At 41.7% G+C, this 18,121-nt stretch overlaps 1 protein-coding gene across 2 annotated transcripts in view; it reads right to left on the reverse strand.

Annotated features, from left to right (window-relative positions):
* LOC106572061 (neural cell adhesion molecule L1-like protein) overlaps positions 1-18,121 on the reverse strand; it is a 112,776-nt gene that overhangs the window by 77,405 nt on the left and 17,250 nt on the right. Inside the window, exon 1 of one of the 2 annotated variants that reach the window (XM_014145838.3) lies at positions 1,798-1,933. The exons of the other annotated variant lie outside the window; for it this stretch is intronic. The gene's annotated coding sequence lies outside the window, so the exon portion shown is untranslated. Of the gene's footprint in view, positions 1-1,797; positions 1,934-18,121 lie in introns of those variants that run through there. 2 annotated transcript variants of the gene reach the window in all.

The following is an 18,121-nucleotide window of genomic DNA, read 5'->3' on the forward strand; positions in this document are numbered from 1 at the left end:
TATATCCTCTACAGGAGAGGTAACTCTGGGTCTTCCTTTCCTGTGGCGGTCCTCATGAGAGCCAGTTTCATCATAGAGCTTGATGGTTTTTGCGACTGCACTTGAAGAAACGTTCAAAGTTCTAGAAATTTTCCGAATTGACTGACCTTCATGTCTTAAAGTAATGATGGACTGTCATTTCTCTTTGCTTATTTTGTAACGGTTGTTGCAAGGAGAGGACCAAGGTGCAGCGTGGTACGTGTTCATCATGTTTATTAGTTCTGAACACTGAATCAAAAACAAAGTGGAACAAACAGCTCTGTCAGGTGAAAAACAGGACAGAAAACAACTACCCACAAAAACCCTGTGGGAAAAGGGTACCTAAGTATGGCTCCCAATCAGCGATAACGATAGACAGCTGTCCCTGATTGAGAGCCATACCCTGCCAAAACAAAGAAATACACAAAACATAGAAAACGGAACATAGAATGCCCACCCTAGTCACACCCTGGCCTAACCAAAATAGAGAACAAAAACCTCTCTATGGCCAGGGCGTGACATATTTGAGCTGTTATTGCCACAATATGGACTTTTATCAAATAGGGCTATCTTCTGTATACCGCCCCTACCTTGTCACAACACAACTGTTTGGCTCAAACGCATTAAGAAGGAAAGAAATTCCACAAATGAACAAGGTACACTTATTAATTGAAATGTATTCCAGGTGACTACCTCATGAAGCTGGTTGAGAGAATGCTAAATATGGTTATTTCATAGTTTTGATGTCTTCACTAATATTCGTCAATGTAGAAAATAGCAAATAATTGGGAAAAACCCTTGAATGAGTAGGATTGTCAAATTTTGACTGGTACTGTACATCTGTCTCATATTAAGGTCAACCGTGTTATGTGAACTGAACTCTCGTTTTAATATGGTGAAACTATTCCTTTTTAAATATTTTTTTCAAAGGAAAGGTTGAACATCTTATAGTCAAATCATAGAGTAAAAGCAGATGAGATGGTCCTACTATTTTTGGCAATTTTCTGGTGTTTTGTGGTGGGAAAATGAGCTGGTCGAGCATAACACGTCAACCCTGTTACCAATAGATAGACAGGCTAGAAATCTTTTAACAATTTCATTTTCCATTTCAGGTTACACTCAATTGCCACTCCCTGTTGTACACAACACGTTTCCATTCTCCCTGTCACAAGGGGATTTTTTGCTGATTTAAGAAGAAATCGTCAACCCTGTTACAGTCTAACCTGTTACTTAAATCTGCGTTTATACTATAGTATATTTAATCTCTTGAGATGGGATATCTAAAAAAAATAAAAAATCAGACAAAGTCACACTTCTCAAAAGGGCACCGAATTGGTGGAACGACCCTTCCACTGATTGCAAATGTTAATCACATCCCAGTGAGATTCTGCTATCTTGGCATATATAACTGTGGTAAGTAAAATGAAAGATGACTCTCTTATCATTTGATCTACGGTTGTGGTCAAAGCACTAATCCCTTTAGACATCTCTATCAATTTATGCAGTCAACAAGAGCAATGCAAATAAAATAATAAACTGTTGTAAATGTTATAAAGAGGGTGCCTCAGATCACACCACTGGATGTTAACTTAGTTTCCAACGATACCTTTTCCTTCATATTTCTGAAACAAGTAAGTTCCTTGGGTAACACTTCCATTGAGCCTTGCTGAAAAGGGATACATTACAGGACAGCACTGCATTTCCCAACAGCACGAACAGGAGTTCTAGTCTCTCAGTTTATCATAACCGGGCAAAGGTCAGAAAGAGACATGGCCTTACCTTTGAGGTCAATATCTGCCAAACCTAACATGTACTCCTTGTGCCCTCTCGAAAGGAGTGGGTATCTAAACAGGTACCACAGTCACAGCCTCGATTCCACACTAACAACAGACAGCACCTGGCAGCTCTCTGACATCAAGAGCTAACCTGTACTACCAGTATTATGTAAGGGCAGGGTTTGTAACTTGACAGACACGCACACACACTTGTTAGGTTACGGTGAAGTGTGCTAGAAACGTCTCACATTTCAAAGACTGCTCCTTTCAAAAAGTTCAAACAAAAACATTGACTGTAGTGAGACGCTGCTGCACGTGGGCGTTGTTAGATAACATTACTGTATTGTATTCAGAGGCAGTCTATTTGAGCCAATTACTTAGTGTACTCCCCTTTTGGCGCCACTCCCAGTTTCTTTAATTGACCTGCAGCTGATGACAATATTGATTGTGGGATTTTGGGCATGTCCACAGTCAATCTGTGTTTGCAATTAAATCATGCCAAGTGTACAGTCATTTGAAGAGGTGAGTGAATGAGAGATGAAGAATACAGTACAGGGCTACTGCTTTTGTTGTTATGCTCAAGTACTAAACTTAGCTCTCATGCTTTCAATAGACCTTTCAACACTGTTGTTGTCATTGCCGTTGTTTTTAGAGTGAATGTTCTCATTGTTGGTCCCGCCATATTGTGAAAAGTGTCATTCTGTAGAGTGGGAAAGAGCTCATTCAGTCAGGGGTTAAGAGTTTAGTGGATTGTGTGAGGACATGGGAAGAGCCGTTGCTAAATTTAATTTTGAAGCATGTGATTGGTTGGGCAGGGACAGTATTGTATTTACAACACTTAAACAACCAAACAAAAACTTGGTCCCTGAAGGGGGAAATTAAGACTTTGGACAGGCTACTAACCACTCATTACCCTTTTTGTTGATTTCTGTCTTTACAATAAATATGGAAATAATCAAAGTGAGATGTAACAGTTAACAAAACATTTCGAGATATACATAGGAATTCAGACTTTGTTATATCCTATTCCCCAATGGAATTACATTTTACAAAACAATTATAATGGTTTTTCACAGCTCCCCTACATGGAACTCATCACTTGGCAGCGCTTGAGAGTGACAATGAAAGGGCCATTCAGCAGCTAAATCAGTTTGCTGCAAGAACTGGGATATGGAGAGTGACACTCAAACTCTGCTTCCTCCCTTTTCGGGGTCTACTGGCAGCCCACTTCACACCTCAGCTCTTTCCACCACAGTGCTGAGAAAGAGATAAGGGAATGATTCCCCCAACAAATACCAGAAGCTAATGCAGTACATCCGGTAACACTGTACTAACACCTTTTTCATAACACCTTTTGAAAAACAGGCATGATATGAATGACTTTCAGCTCCCGAGTGGCGCGTCGGTCTAAGACACTGCATCTCAATGCTAGAGGCATCACTACAGACCCTGGTTTGATCCTGGGCTGTATCACAAACAGCCGTGATCGGGAATCCCACAATTGGCCCAGCGTTGTCTGGATTAGGGGAGGGTTTGGCCGGGGTAGGCCGTCATTGTAAATAAGAATTTGTTCTTAACTGACTTTCCTAGTTAAATTCTGTAACCCTTTCAAATAGTGTTACTCTATATCCTATAGCTTGTGTTGTTAGCGTTTTCTTCGTTTTTTAGCCCATTTTAATCCTGACTTGGTTTCCCTTGATTTTAAAGACAAAACATCCATGTGCTGTCAACAATTTCTCAGTTATTTACAATATATGCACTTTATGTACTGTAAATATTTTCTCAAAACACAGTAGCAGCGGTAAAATAACTAGACGCTGGTTTACAACTCTGAATTCCTGGTGGTTTATTTTCTTTGCAATAGAGGAGAGAACTGAACATGAATATACCTGTTGACACGTTGACGGCATCTGACTCACTTTCTCTCATCTCTTTCCTTTCATCAGCTAGGAGGGAGAAGGAAACAGAGGAACGAAGGAGCCGCCAAGTTCCAGGGATGTCCGGGGTTTTAGTGGCAGGTCACGACAAGTACCTTTTATCCGGTTTGCAATGAACAGCTGTTGGATCTCCTTCTCAATCTTTGTGGATTACGATTCATAATTGAGGGGCTTAGACAAAGGATACAATCAAACCATTCTATTCTATTCTTACAAAACACACACATACAGTTCACTCCCAATGTCCCACTTACACACGCTTTGGAGATGACACCACTGCTCAAACTATAGCACGAAGGAAAGTAAAGAAGGCACTACGACCTAATTGAATGGACAGATCGTTGGGCTCATTTCATCAAATGGCTTATACCTGCAGCCTTGCTACCTATAAAAACTTGACAGAATCCAGATTTTAAAGCCTTAGTAATTATTAGGGATGTAACGATTCACCAATATGCATCGATCCCAGTTCAAATGAGATATGGGTGCATTGGTCTGTGTGACCCCAAACCGAACTAAATGTAGCATGCATCGTTCAGAAAATCAATACAAACGTTGACTTTTTGTTGCTCAAATTACTTTTTTATTTAACAAGGTAACTCAGTTATGAACAAATTGTTATTTACAATGATGGCCTTCCCTGGCCAAACCCTAACCTGGATGACGCTGGGCCAATTGTGCGCTGCCCTATGGGATTCTCAATCACAGCCGGTTGTGATACAGCCTGGAATCGAACCAGGGTCTGTAGTGACGCAGTGCTTTAGACCGCTGAGCCATCGGGAGCCCACTTTCTTTCTGGAGCCCATCGGGAGCCCACTTTCTTTTCGGGAGCCCATACTGCTCATCTTTTGTGACAACTGCGTCCTCTCCTTCAATGTTGATCTAAGCATGTGTTGACAGCAACTGATCTACAAGTCATTTTGCATGCTGAACAACCCCAGGCAATATCAGTAGCCTAGTCAAACTGTGTGCTGTGCGTAGCTTCCCGCGCTGACCAACAAGAGTTAGGCCTATTCCTGATTTGGCACATCTGCATGTCACCTTCATAAAATGGCTTGGGCAATATTAGGCAATATTAGTTGAGTGTCAACCAATGTAACTTGCTAGATTATTTTTATCACATGCTATGTTGAAAATGGTGTTTTACGGAATAAAAGTAGCAACGGAGACAACTCATCTGGCTGCAATGCATACATCTGGGCTTACATTAGATTTTATTTTGGATGTTCATGTTCACTATCAGCAATAGTTTTGCTTGAAACAACTCACCAGACAGTTTAATAGGTACACCCATCTAGTACAGGGTCGGACCCTCTTTGCCTCCAGATCAGCCTGAATCTTTAGGGGCATTCGACAAGGTGTCGGAAATGGGATGTTGGTCCATGCTGATGCGATGGCATCACGCAGTTGCTGCAGATTGAAAGGCGGTACATTCATGCTGCAAACCGCCCGTTCTATCTGATCCCAAAGATCCTCTATTGGGTTGAGGTCTGGGGACTGACCAGGTCTGGGGACTGACCAGGTCTGGGGACTGACTAGGTCTGGGGACTGACCAAGTCTAGGGACTGACCAGGTCTGGGGACTGACCAGGCCACTCAAGTAAACTGAACTCACTGTCATGTTCAAGGCAATGTTTTTCCACTCCTCAATTGTCCAGTGTTGGTGATCGCTGTGTGCCCACTGGAGCCGCTTCTTCTTGTTTTTAGCTGATAGGAGTGAAACCCGGTGTGGTCGTCTGCTGCAATAGCCCATCCACGACAAGGATCGATGGATGGGCTATTGGATGGTCTATAACGAGATGCCATTTTGTACACCAATTTTGTAAAGTAACATTAATTGTCTGTTTGTGGCCCACCTGTTAGCTTGCACAATTTTTGCCATTCTCCTTTGACCTCTCTCATCAATGAGCTGTTTTCGCCCACAGGACTGTCACAGACTGGATGTTTTTCGTTTGTCGCACCTTTCTCAGTAAACTCTAAACTGTCGTGCATGAAAAGCCCTGGAGGGCAGCTGTTTCTGAGATAGTGGATCCGGCGTGCCAGGCACCGACAATCATACCACGCTGAAAGTCACTTAGATCACTTGTTTTGCCCATTCTTACATTCAAGTTGAACAGTAGCTGAATACCTCAATGCCTGTCTGTCTGCTTTATATAGAAAGCCATGGCTCACGACTAGGGCTGTGGCGGTCACAAAACCTTGTCAGCTGGTGATTAACAAGCAAATAATTGTTGATCTCATGGTAATTGACCAGGCTTCCACACCTGACGCAGTCCTTTGGAACATCTACATTTTAAAAAGTCTAATAAATCCATGTAATATAGCTTACACCTTCACAATAAATAAAACAATTTATTTAGACAGGTCGAAAGAAGCATGATATGAAGAAAATGTGGTCTATTTCAGAATAGCGTACTCTGAGTTGTCCTTACGTTAGGTCCTGATCTGGCTATGCCAAATGGCTGTGGGCTACACTAGTTCATTTAGCAGACAAGATTTGCTTAGAATTCCATGGCTTTATTTATAGTATGAAGAATAAGATTGAACAAAAGAGAAAGGATATTTTCTCCAAACGATTTGAGGGAGTGCGCACATGCGACTATTCTGTTTTGAGCGGTTAACAAAGAAATAGGTATTCCTATATCCTTAATTTATAATTATGATGTAACTTTAGCTGTTCTACAAACGTTGGGCTATATGTTTTGATTTTTATTACAATGTAAGGCTGCATGATGCGACTAATGATGATTTGAAAAAAGTTGCTTGAAAGGCATGAGCTCTGCTTTGTATTCTCTGCAGGCTGTAAACACTACATCAGTCACTCATTCACAATTTGACAAGCACTTGATAATGCCTAGAATGTTATGGCGGCATCCCTTTTGTGTGGCCGTAATGCACCCAAAAAAAAAACATGCCTTTTGTGGCCATTCGCCGTTGTGCCCTTTTCCCTGAGTGCTGCGCGCTCCGTCACGTGATTGGGTCTTTCTCACAGGCTACAAGTGAAGAGACACACAGCGGACGCAACTGCGCGAGTCCTTATCCAATTCCGAGGTGCATATTGAAGATATTGGAAGAACTGTCCACATTTACTTTTCGTCAGCCAACAAGATGAGTAGGCCTAACGAACAGCAAAAGCATTAGCCTATGTCAATCTACTATCCCCCATAGTACAAAAGTTGACCTATTCTATTCTGTGCAAGAAATAAATATTCCAAACATAGTCTGTGACAATTGTGGGATGCGATGGATCCCAAATTAATACAACCACTAGCATCCCCCAAAATGTTTTATGCAATGTGGCCTACGCAACAGACATTTAGCTTTAAATGTTGATAAACTATTAGACTATTTCTTCACATGATAAGTGCAGCAATGCGCACATGGTAGTAGGCTATAAGCGCGAATGTTCAATTAGCGGAAAACACCATTATCAAAAGTGACTGCAAATGCAATTATGCATGTAAATGTTTTTATTATAAAGGTGCATTTTTATGGTGAAAATGATCTTCCCCAAACTTGAAACTCATGTGCTGCTTATGTATGCCAGTTAGGCTCTACACCCCTTGTAAAGTGGATTAATGTGCTTAATTTTAAGAAGTTATTTGGCCACTTTAGTTGTGATACAAACCTAATTAAAACATACAGGCTTATGAGCTAGGCTACATGAGGTGTAGGCATTGTTTCTTATGCTGGGCATCATTCACAAGTGATAATATATCATTCACAAGTGATAGGCTAATATTGTCACCCATCAGACTATTCTTCACTTAATCTGGTCTTTACATATACTAAATAATATACAGTACTACCAGTCAATAGTTTGGACACACCTACTCATTCAAGGTTTTGTCTTTATTTTTACTATTTTCTATATTGTAGAATAATAGTGAAGACATCAAAACTATGAAATAACCCATTTGGAATCATGTAGTAACCATAAAAGTAAAAGCTTTGCACAGTCTTGGCATTCTCTCAGCCAGCTTCACGAGGAATGTTTTTACAACAGTCTTGAAGGTGTTCCCACATATGCTGAGCACTTGTTGCTACTTTTCCTTCCCTCTGCAGTCCAACTCATCCCAAACCATCTCAATTGGGTTGAGGTCAGGTGATTGTGGAGGCCAGATCATCTGATGCAGCACTCCATCACTCTCCGTCTTGGTCAAATAGCCCTTACACAGCCTGACCGGCAACCAACCCCGGGGTAAGTTGGCCGGCAACTACCCCTGGGGGCAAGTTACCCCAATAGAAGATTATGTCATAGGATTTCACAGAAGTGACCCTATTTTTTTTTTTTACCTCACCTGCACATAAAGAAACTTTGTTCTTTTACCCTTTCCTTACACTCCATTATGTACAGTTAAACTAAACTCATTATAATTTGAATGAGGCAAGATTTAAAATCCCAGCTCTTTAAAATGAAATTCAAGAGCAAATGGTTTTCAATAGTTTGTAAAACCAACTGCCTTTCTTTATTGAATGTGTTTTGGATTCCCATCCTCTCCGCCAAGTCAAAAGGCAAGTTTTCGGGCATCCCATGATTTAAGTCCGAAAAGGGCTCTTTCCATTTCATGGATATAACTCACCAGGTCACATTCAAAAGAGCCAGTGAAGACTGGTAACCCACCCAAATGGCTGTGGCCTGGGGTTTTTGCCTGCTGGTCTAAGTGGCACCTCAGGGTTTTGTGTATCACATTAAAAGCATGGGCCCTGCCCACTTAATGCCCTGCCCATTTTCAATAGCATTCAGGGCACGACTAAGCGTATCTTAGATAGCTAGATAGCTATACTAGCAGACATTATCTTATGCTAACTAGCTTCCCAGCATTTATATCACCTCAGGCTTTCTGCTAGTGAGGTTGCTAACTGGGGGCTAGCTAGCTATGATATCAGACATTAGCTTATGCTAACTAGCTGGCTAGAATTTATTTCACCTCAGACTTTCTGCTAGTCAGGCTACCTCTGGCGAGCACATGGAGGGCTGTGCGGCCCCCCAAAGAAATTCCACCCCACACCATGACTGACCCACCGCCAAACCGGTCATGCTGGAGGATGTTGCAGGCAGCAGAACGTTCTCCACGGCGTCTCCAGACTGTCACATGTGCTCAGTGTGAACCTGCTTTCATCTGTGAAGAGCACAGGGCGCCAGTGGCGAATTTGCCAATCTTGGTGTTCTCTGGCAAATGCCAAACATCCTGCACGGTGTTGGGCTGTAAGCACAACCCCCACCTGTGGACGTTGGGCCCTCATACCACCCTCATGGAAACTGTTTCTGACCGTTTGAGCAGACACATGCACATTTGTGGCCTGCTGGAGGTCATTTTGCAGGGCTCTGGCAGTGCTCCTCCTGCTCCTCCTTGCACAAAGGCGGAGGTAGCGGTCCTGCTGCTGGGTTGTTGCCCTCCTACGGCCTCCTCCACGTCTCCTGATGTACTGGCCTGTCTCCTGGAAGCGCCTCCATGCTCTGGACACTACGCTGACAGACACAGCAAACCTTCTTGCCACAGCTCGCATTGATGTGCTATCCTGGATGAGCTGCACTACCTGAGCCACTTGTGTGGGTTGTAGACTCCGTCTCATGCTACCACTAGAGTGAAAGCACCGCCAGCATTCAAAAGTGACCAAAACATCAGCCAGGAAGCATAGGAACTGAGAAGTGGTCTGTGGTCACCACCTGCAGAACCACTCCTTTATTGGGAGTGTCTTGCTAATTGCCTATAATTTCCACCTGTTGTCTATTCCATTTGCACAACAGCATGTGAAATTTATTGTCAATCAGTGTTGCTTCCTAAGTGGACAGTTTGATTTCACAGAAGTGTGATTGACTTGGAGTTACATTGTGTTGTTTAAGTGTTCCCTTTATTTTTTTGAGCAGTATATATAACAAAGACAAGGATCAAACTTAATTGGATTATACCTACAACTTTTTCTAAATGAACAAAAATTTGATCAACTTATCTCAAAATCATTTTGAGGAAATTACATAAAAAATGTTGATGAAACAGATTGATTAAGACTAGTAGCAGCCAGAGGAACTGTTGAAAAAAGGATTTGTGACAAATTGTGTTTGTGAGAATTAGGGGGGGGGGGCTTCTTACCCCAGGGGGCGTCTCACCCCATAGTACCCTAAGTCCTACCTTATTGATATTGTGCAAGCTCTCAAATGGAGTGTAATTAAATTATTTCAAATCTGATGAATCAATGAATACAGATATTCATCTAAACATTGTAGATGACACATCCTTCTTACATATTTATGACAAGCTAGGAGTTAATGGGAATGAAAACTTCTGTTGTAACATGCTGGAAACAGCACAGGGTCATCCCTATACCACAAAGTGCACCCTACCCGCACACACATTCCTCAAATATTACCCCATCTACAGCAAGCTCTGACAGGGCCGCCACAAAACACTTAACTGAGGTAAACAAGACAAGAGCCTTCCTTGTACTCTATCTGGACTGTCAAACTTCAATTTGCTAAAAAGACAACACACTAACACTTAAGAGATATTTACTATAATGAAGAAAAACATATCATAAGACTTGAGTACTCGAAACAATGTGCCAAGAGCTTTCCAAAGTACTATCACAATCTTAATAAGATGACTGATAATGGCTTCAATGGCATTGTGGTTGAGTTGCATTCCAGTAAACATAAATCACTCTGTGTCACTTGTGTTGACAGGTGTGTCAACATTACATTACAGTGTTGACAAGCATCTGGTTTGGTTGCTTTACCTAGTAGTATGCCTTCCTAAATCTAGTCATGCTAACGCTACAGATGGCTCCTTGCCAATGGTGGTTGAGGAAACTCACTCGACCTGGTAAGCCTTAATTGCTAACTAGCGTGGGATGGTTACCGTGAGGACATCACCTTGTGTGGCTACTGAACAAATGGCAACCTCCCTACAGCCCCCCTACACAGTATCATGACAGGGTAGCCCCTTAAAAAGGCTCAAGGCCTTGCCACATTAGCATTTTGGAAAGGGGATGAATGAACGTGTTTGTTCTAGTTTGTGTGCCCAATTGAAAGAGTCCATTAAGTAGTGTTTTACGCCTTGTTCCAAGTTGGGTCGGAAGTTCTATACTTGCTGAGGGAGGAAAGTGCAAGGGAGAAAGTTCTAAGGAAGTATGTTGGTTTGTAAAGTATGTCTTATGTCACGTGCAAACGAACTGCAAAAATCTGACAGAAAAATCCATCTTGTGACAACTCAACGCAGCATTGTCTCGCGATTGTTATTTTAAAATCAAATCAAATGTTATAAGTCACATGCGCCGAATACAACAGGTGTAGACCTTACAGTGAAACGCTTACTTACGAGCCCCTAACCAACTATGCAGTTTCCAAAAAATACAGATAGAAATCAGAGCAGCAGTGAAATAGCAATAGCGAGATTATATACAGGGGGTTGTCACGGGCGTCGTAAAGATGGGACCAAGGCGCAGCGGGAATGTGTATGCTCATCTTCTTTTTATTTAATGAGATTTTTATTTAATGAAACAAAACACTTAATACAAAAAAAAAACTACGACGAGAAACAGTCCTGTAAGGAACACAACTACACAAGGAACAACTACCCACAAAAACCCATGAAAAAACACCCCTACTAAATAGGACCTTCAATTAGAGGCAACGAGGAACAGCTGCCTCCAATTGAAGGTCAACCCAATAACTAAACATAGAAATAGAAAGACTAGAACGAACATAGAACATTAACCAAAAACCCAGAAACACATAAAACAAACACCCCCTGCCATGCCCTGACCAAACTACAATAACAAACAACCCCTTTTACTGGTCAGGATGTGACAGGGGTACCGATACAGAGTCAATGCGGGGAACCGGTTATTTGAGGTACTACGTACACTACCGTTCAAAAGTTTGGGGTCACTTAGAAATGTCCTTGTTTTTCATAGAAAAGCACATTTTCTGTCCATTAAAATAACATCAAATTGATCAGAAATACAGTGTAGACATTGTTAATGTTGTAAATGACTATTGTAGTTGGAAACGGCAGATTTTTTATGGAATATCTACATAGGCGTACAGAGGCCAATTATCAGCAACCATCACTCCTGTGTTCCAATGGCACGTTGTGTTAGCTAATCCAAGTTTATCATTTTAAAAGGCTAATTGACCATTAGAAATCCCTTTTGCAATTATGTTAGCACAGCTGAAAACTGTTGTTCTGATTGAAGAAGAAATAAAACTGGCTATCTTCAGACTGGTTGAGTATCTGGAGGATCAGCATTTGTGGGTTAGATTACAGGCTTAAAATGGCCAGAAACAAAGGACTTTCTTCTGAAACTCGTCAGTCTATTCTTGTTCTGAGAAATGAAGGAAGTCCTCAACTGGCAGCTTCATTAAATAGTACCCGCAAAACACCAGTCTCAACGTCAACAGTGAAGAGGCAACTCCGGGATGCTGGCCTTCTAGGCAGAGTTGCAAAGAAAAAGTCATATCTCAGACTGTCTAATCAAAATAAAAGATTAAGATGGGCAAAATAATACAGACACTGGACAGAGGAACTCTGCCTAGAAGGCCAGCATCCCGGAGTCGCCTCTTTACTGTTGATGTTGAGACTGGTGTTTTGCGGGTACTATTTAGAGTGTTGGACTAGTATCCGAAAGGTTGCAAGATCGAATCCCCGAGCTGACAAGGTACAGATCTGTCGTTCTGTCCCTGAACAAGGCAGTTAACCCACTGTTCCTAGGCCGTCATTGAAAATAAGAATTTGTTCTTAACTGACTTGCTTAGTAAAATAAAATAAAATAATTCTTATCTGTATTTTTTTTTTTTAACTTGTTGGTTAGGGGCTTGTAATTAAGCATTTCACTGTAAGGTCTACACCCGTTTTATTCGGCGCATGTGACTAATAAAATTTGATTTGATGCTCCAGATACTCAACTAGTCTAAAGAAGGCCAGTTTTATTGTGTATATAACCAGAACAACAGTTTTCAGCTGTGCTAACATAATTGTAAAAAGGGTTTTCTAATGATCAATTAGCCTTTTAAAATGATAAACTTGGATTAGCTAACACAACGTGCCATTGGAACACAGGAGTGATGGTTGCTGATAATGGGCCTCTGTACGCCTATGTAGATATTCCATTTTTTTAAATCAGCCGTTTCCAGCTACAATAGTCATTTACAACAACATTAACAATGTCTACACTGCATTTTTGATCAATTTGATGTTATTTTAATGGACAATTCTTTTTTAGCTTTTCTTCAAAAATAAGGAAATTTCTAACTGACCACAAACTTTTGGACGGTAGTGTATATCCAATGGATTAAATAAATGTTTCAAGAAAGACAGAGGGCAACCAGTCTCACATAAAGAGCCCAGTATCAATCAAAACTATATTTACTCCTCATGAGGGATTGCAACATCGCCTGAAGCCACTATCAAGACAACAATGATAAAAAAATAGTTACTTCAAAGTTTACGTCTTTACTCAATTTCCATTCTAACTCAAACCTTAAGGGAGTATACAAACACAGTCGTTCGGTTTGCCTAGCTGACTTCGGCAAGCCGCCAGCCGAACTGAAGCATGCTGACGCCTTAAGGCTAGTGTGTGTACCCACACTACCCACCAGTCTCAAATGCCAAGAACAAGCTAGGTCTGGAAGGGGCCACAGCCATACTTAAGCATTTGTTTGATATTCTGTCACGTTTTCCCCTGGCTCCTGAGAACTATGGGAGTGTTAACTCTGACCTTCAGTTCTTCACATCACTCGTTGGTTTCACTCACACACTGCTGGTATTCCTAACAATGGGCCTTTTTCCTGGATCTGGAATCTGATTCATATGCTAATGAGGTTTTCCCATGGCTCTCTCGCTCTCCTGTGCTGCAGATATTAGGCCCCCCACTGCACTCAAAGGCCTGCTCAGAGGAATCTGTTCCAGGACTGTGTCCATTTATCCTATTTGTTTGTGGTTATAAAAACTGTAGGAATAACTATAAATCAAAGAGCATGTATTGACTTTGATTAAGTGTGTAGGGTTATTTTTGGTGTAGTTGACAGGGACCAGGTACAACAAACATTGCACTAGATTTGGTCTACATAGTTAATTCTCATCTGCATTATATTTCAAATATAATAGTTAATTTTATGTGCAATAAAAAAAGATTTGGGCAATCTTTATAATAACAGAACACTTTTTTAAATATAACCTTTATTTAATTAACTAGGCAAGTCAGTTAAGAACAAATTCCTATATACAACGACGGCCTACACCAGACGATGCTGGGCAAAATGTGCACCGCCCTATGGTACTTCCAAACACGGCCGGATGTGATGCAGCCTGGATTTGAACCAGGGACTGCAGTGATGCCTCTTGCACTAGAGATGCAGTGCCTTAGACCGCTGTGCCACTCGGGAGCTCATATTTCTGCAAAGCTGCCTTCCAATAAAATGTCCCCAGCTCATACATCTCATATTATACAGTTTAACTGCACACGTGATAGGTTGCTAGATTACGGAGACATAATTTATAGATCGGCAGGTAAGGGTGCTCTCGAGCGGCTAGATGTTCTTTACCATTCGGCCATCAGATTTGCCACCAATGCTCCTTATAGGACACATCACTGCACTATATACTCCTCTGTAAACTGGTCATCTCTGTATACCCATCGCAAGACCCACTGGTTGATGCTTATTTATAAAACCCTCTTAGGCCTTACTCCCCCCCTATCTGAGATATCTACTGCAGCCCTCATCCTCCACATACAACACCAGTTCTGCCAGTCACATTCTGTTAAAGGTCCCCTAAGCACACATATCCCTGGGTTCGCTGCAGCTAGTGACTGGAACGAGCTGCAACAAACCCTCAAACTGGACAGTTTAATCTCAATCTCTTCATTCAAAGACTCAATCATGAACACTCTTACTGACAGTTGTGGCTGCTTTGTGTGGTGTAGTGTTGTCTCTACCTTCTTGCCCTTTGTGCTGTTGTCTGTGCCCAATAATGTTTGTACTATGTTTTATGCTGCTACCATGTTGTGTGGCTACCATGTCGTTGTTATGTTGCTACCATGCTATGTTGTCATGTGTTGCTGCCTTGCTATGTTTTTGTCTTAGGTCTCTATTTATGTAGTGTTGTATCTCTTGTTGTGATGTGTGTTTGTCCTATATTTACATTGTATTTATTTCCCAGGCCCCCATCCCCACAGAAGACCTGTTGCCTTTTGGTAGGCCGTCATTGTAAATAAGAATTTGTTCTTAACTGACTTGCCTAGTTAAATATAGGTTAAATGAAGAAATAAAAAATACAAGATTAAAGGCATTTATAGTGCATCTCTGGTGAAATTCATAAAGTTATGATTCAGGCAATTTGTGGCATACTGTATGTGCACTGTGTCACAGGCGTCGAAATGAGGAGACCAAGGTGCAGCGTGGAATATGTTCATCTTGTATTTTAACGCCAAAAATGAACACTTTACAAATATAACAAAAATGACAGCTGACAGTTCCGTCAGGTACTTACAACAAAACAGAAAGCAACTACCCACTAAACCCCAAAGGAAAAAAGGCTGCCTAAGTATGGTTCCAAATCAGAGACAACGATAGAGAGCTGCCTCTGGTTAGGAACCATACTCGGCCCAACACAAAAAAATACAAAACATAGAATGCCCACCCCACACCCTGACCTAACCACATAGAGAAAGAAACCCTCTGTCTCAGGTCAGGGCGTGACACACTGGGGTTTTTGGGTTCACACAACTAAAGATTAACGTCCATAACTTAGTCCCATCTCTCTATATAATGTACTATATAAGCCAATTTGAACAAAATATAAATCTACTTTCTGTTCAAGCAAATTAGGGTTGAGTGCAAGGCATGGACCTGCTTCTGTTCATCCACAGCAGCCAACCTAGCAGCCTGGAAACATGTACGGACATGGCATCAATGTGTCATCCCCCTCTTTCTTCCTTCTGCACGTATCATTGTGTTTTTCTACGTGTGTGCGATATAAACGGTCTGTTAATATTTTTTTTTGTAACGAGATTATCTGGTTTTTCCTCAACGAACTCCAGTTACAACAAGAGAAAATCGGGCAGTGGGGAGGGGGCACAAGTGGAGATTTTGTTTACTCCATGACTGCTGAGACACACTGTCAACAGGGAGTACAGTTCTACCATGGAACAAGACGAGGGATGGATGTCTATAAAAAGGGGGACCTAACAGTGAATGCACTGTTTAAAAGCAAGAGCTCAGCTGAATGAATTGAAGTGCATTTCAAGTGCAAGCAAACCATGTTACTCACTAGCGAGGAGGAATTCAGGCCATTGTCTATTGAGCGGGTGCCCGCGCCCCTTGAAAGGCAATAATGGTGTTTCAGAGGGGAGGAGTGGGTGGTTTGGACAGTAGAGGCGTGGGTGTCCTCGAACCCGGAACCTCCAGTTCCTCTCCCTCCCCAGGTGCTCTTGGTCCAGAGAGACTATGGTCGTCTCTATCTCTATTCAACTGGGTTCAGAGTTATTTGTGGTGCCTGCATAAGGTGCTTATTACACTACTAATCAGTGGATGGTTGGAGCGGTCAAGACCTTTGACCTGGCTCTCTAGGAGGTGACAGGACTGCCAGGCAGGAGTCCAGAAACCATAGTGACAGGAATACAGCGATCCAGGCCACTGGCCAGAGAGGTTGGCCGGGACATTCAAATTTAGAGAGAGTGTCACTGAATTCCAAGTCCACTGTTGATACAGTCCCAAAATGTATGCATGTCAGCAATTATATTCAAGATACAGGTGCATCATATGATGCAAAAGGCTTCACGACGTGACATCCTACACTTTGCTTCTTGAAAACTTGATTGCTGAGAATCAGGCTGTCAAATAAAATACACCCACCTCCCCAACATAAAAATATGACCTTACCCTTGCACACTCCCCCTCATAGAATTAACTCAAAATAATGTTTAAGGCAACAAATAACAATAACTGTAATGACCCAGTGTGGTTGACAAAGTCATCCGCAGAGAGGGAGGAGGGAAGGGAGGAGAAGAAGGAGGAGGGAAGGGAAGTCTACTTGCATAGACTTTTTAAATCATCAAAAAAAAAATGATACCATGATTTCCATTATGTCTGCTTCATTTACTTATAATGGGAAAGGGGAAAGGCGGGATACCTAGTCAGTTGTACAACTGAATGTCTTCAACTGAAATGTGTCTTCCGCAATTAATGCAACCCCTCTGAATCAGAGAGGTGCGGGGGGCTGCCTTAAATCGACATCCACGTCTTCGGCGCCCGGGGAACAGTGGGTTAACTGCCTTGCTCAGTGGCAGAACGACAGATTTTTACCTTGTCAGCTCGGGGATTCGATCCAGTTTAGGCCTAGTTAAATGAGGACTGGTATCAAATATTAACAAAATAAAGGCCTGTTTGATGGAGTGCTGCCGTTCTCCCCCGATTGCTCAGTCTAGGAGGGCGGTCAGCTCTAGGAAGAGCCTGGTGGTTCCAAACGTCTTCCATTTAAGAATGATGGAGGTCACTGTGTTCTTGGGGACCTTCAATGACACAGACATTTTTTGGTACCCTTCCCCAGGTCTGTGCCACAACACAATCCTGTCTTGGAGCTCTACGGACAATTCCTTCAACCTCATGGCTTGGTTTTTGCTCTGACATGCACTGTCAACTGTGGGATCTTACATAGACAGGTGTGTGCCTTTCCAAATCATGTCCAATCAATTGGATTTAACACAGGTGGAATCCAATCAAGTTGTAGAAACATCTCAAAGATGATCAATGGGAAAAGGATTCTTTATCTTTTTTTGGTTTATACACTTGCAAACATTTCAAAAACCTGTTTTCGCTTTGTCATTAAGGGGTATTGTGTGTAGATTGATGAGGATTTTTTTTTTTTTATCCGTTTAAAAATAAGGCTGTAAGGAAACAAAATGTGGAAAAGCCAAGGGGTCTGAATACTTTCCAAATGCACTCTCTGGGAAAGCTATCATTGTTGCATTGGTCATGTTCTTGTTTTTCTCAAACATTAAGTCCTTTTGTGATGCCTGCTAATACCAAAAGTGAGAGATTTATTGTGACCTAGGCCAGTGCATAATCTCAATTTTCTGCACCTAATTCTACAAGCAGGATAATGTCAAACACAATAGAGGTGCATAAAGATGGTGGCCCCCATGCACTCTACACAAATTCCTCGTATTTTACAAAAATATAAACGCAACAAGGTAAAAATTATGAATTTACTGAGTTACAGTTCATATAATGAAATCAGTCAATTGAAATAAAAATAAATATTATGGATTTCACATGACTGGGCATGGTGTAGCCATGGGTGGGCCTGGGGAGCCAGAAACAGCCAATCAGAATGAGTTTTTCCCCCACAAAGGGACTTAATTACAGACAGAAATACTTCTCAGTTTCATC

The sequence above is a fragment of the Salmo salar genome, chromosome 15, assembly GCF_965601325.2.
Source record: "Salmo salar chromosome 15, fSalSal1, whole genome shotgun sequence".
Lineage (NCBI taxonomy): Eukaryota > Metazoa > Chordata > Actinopteri > Salmoniformes > Salmonidae > Salmo > Salmo salar.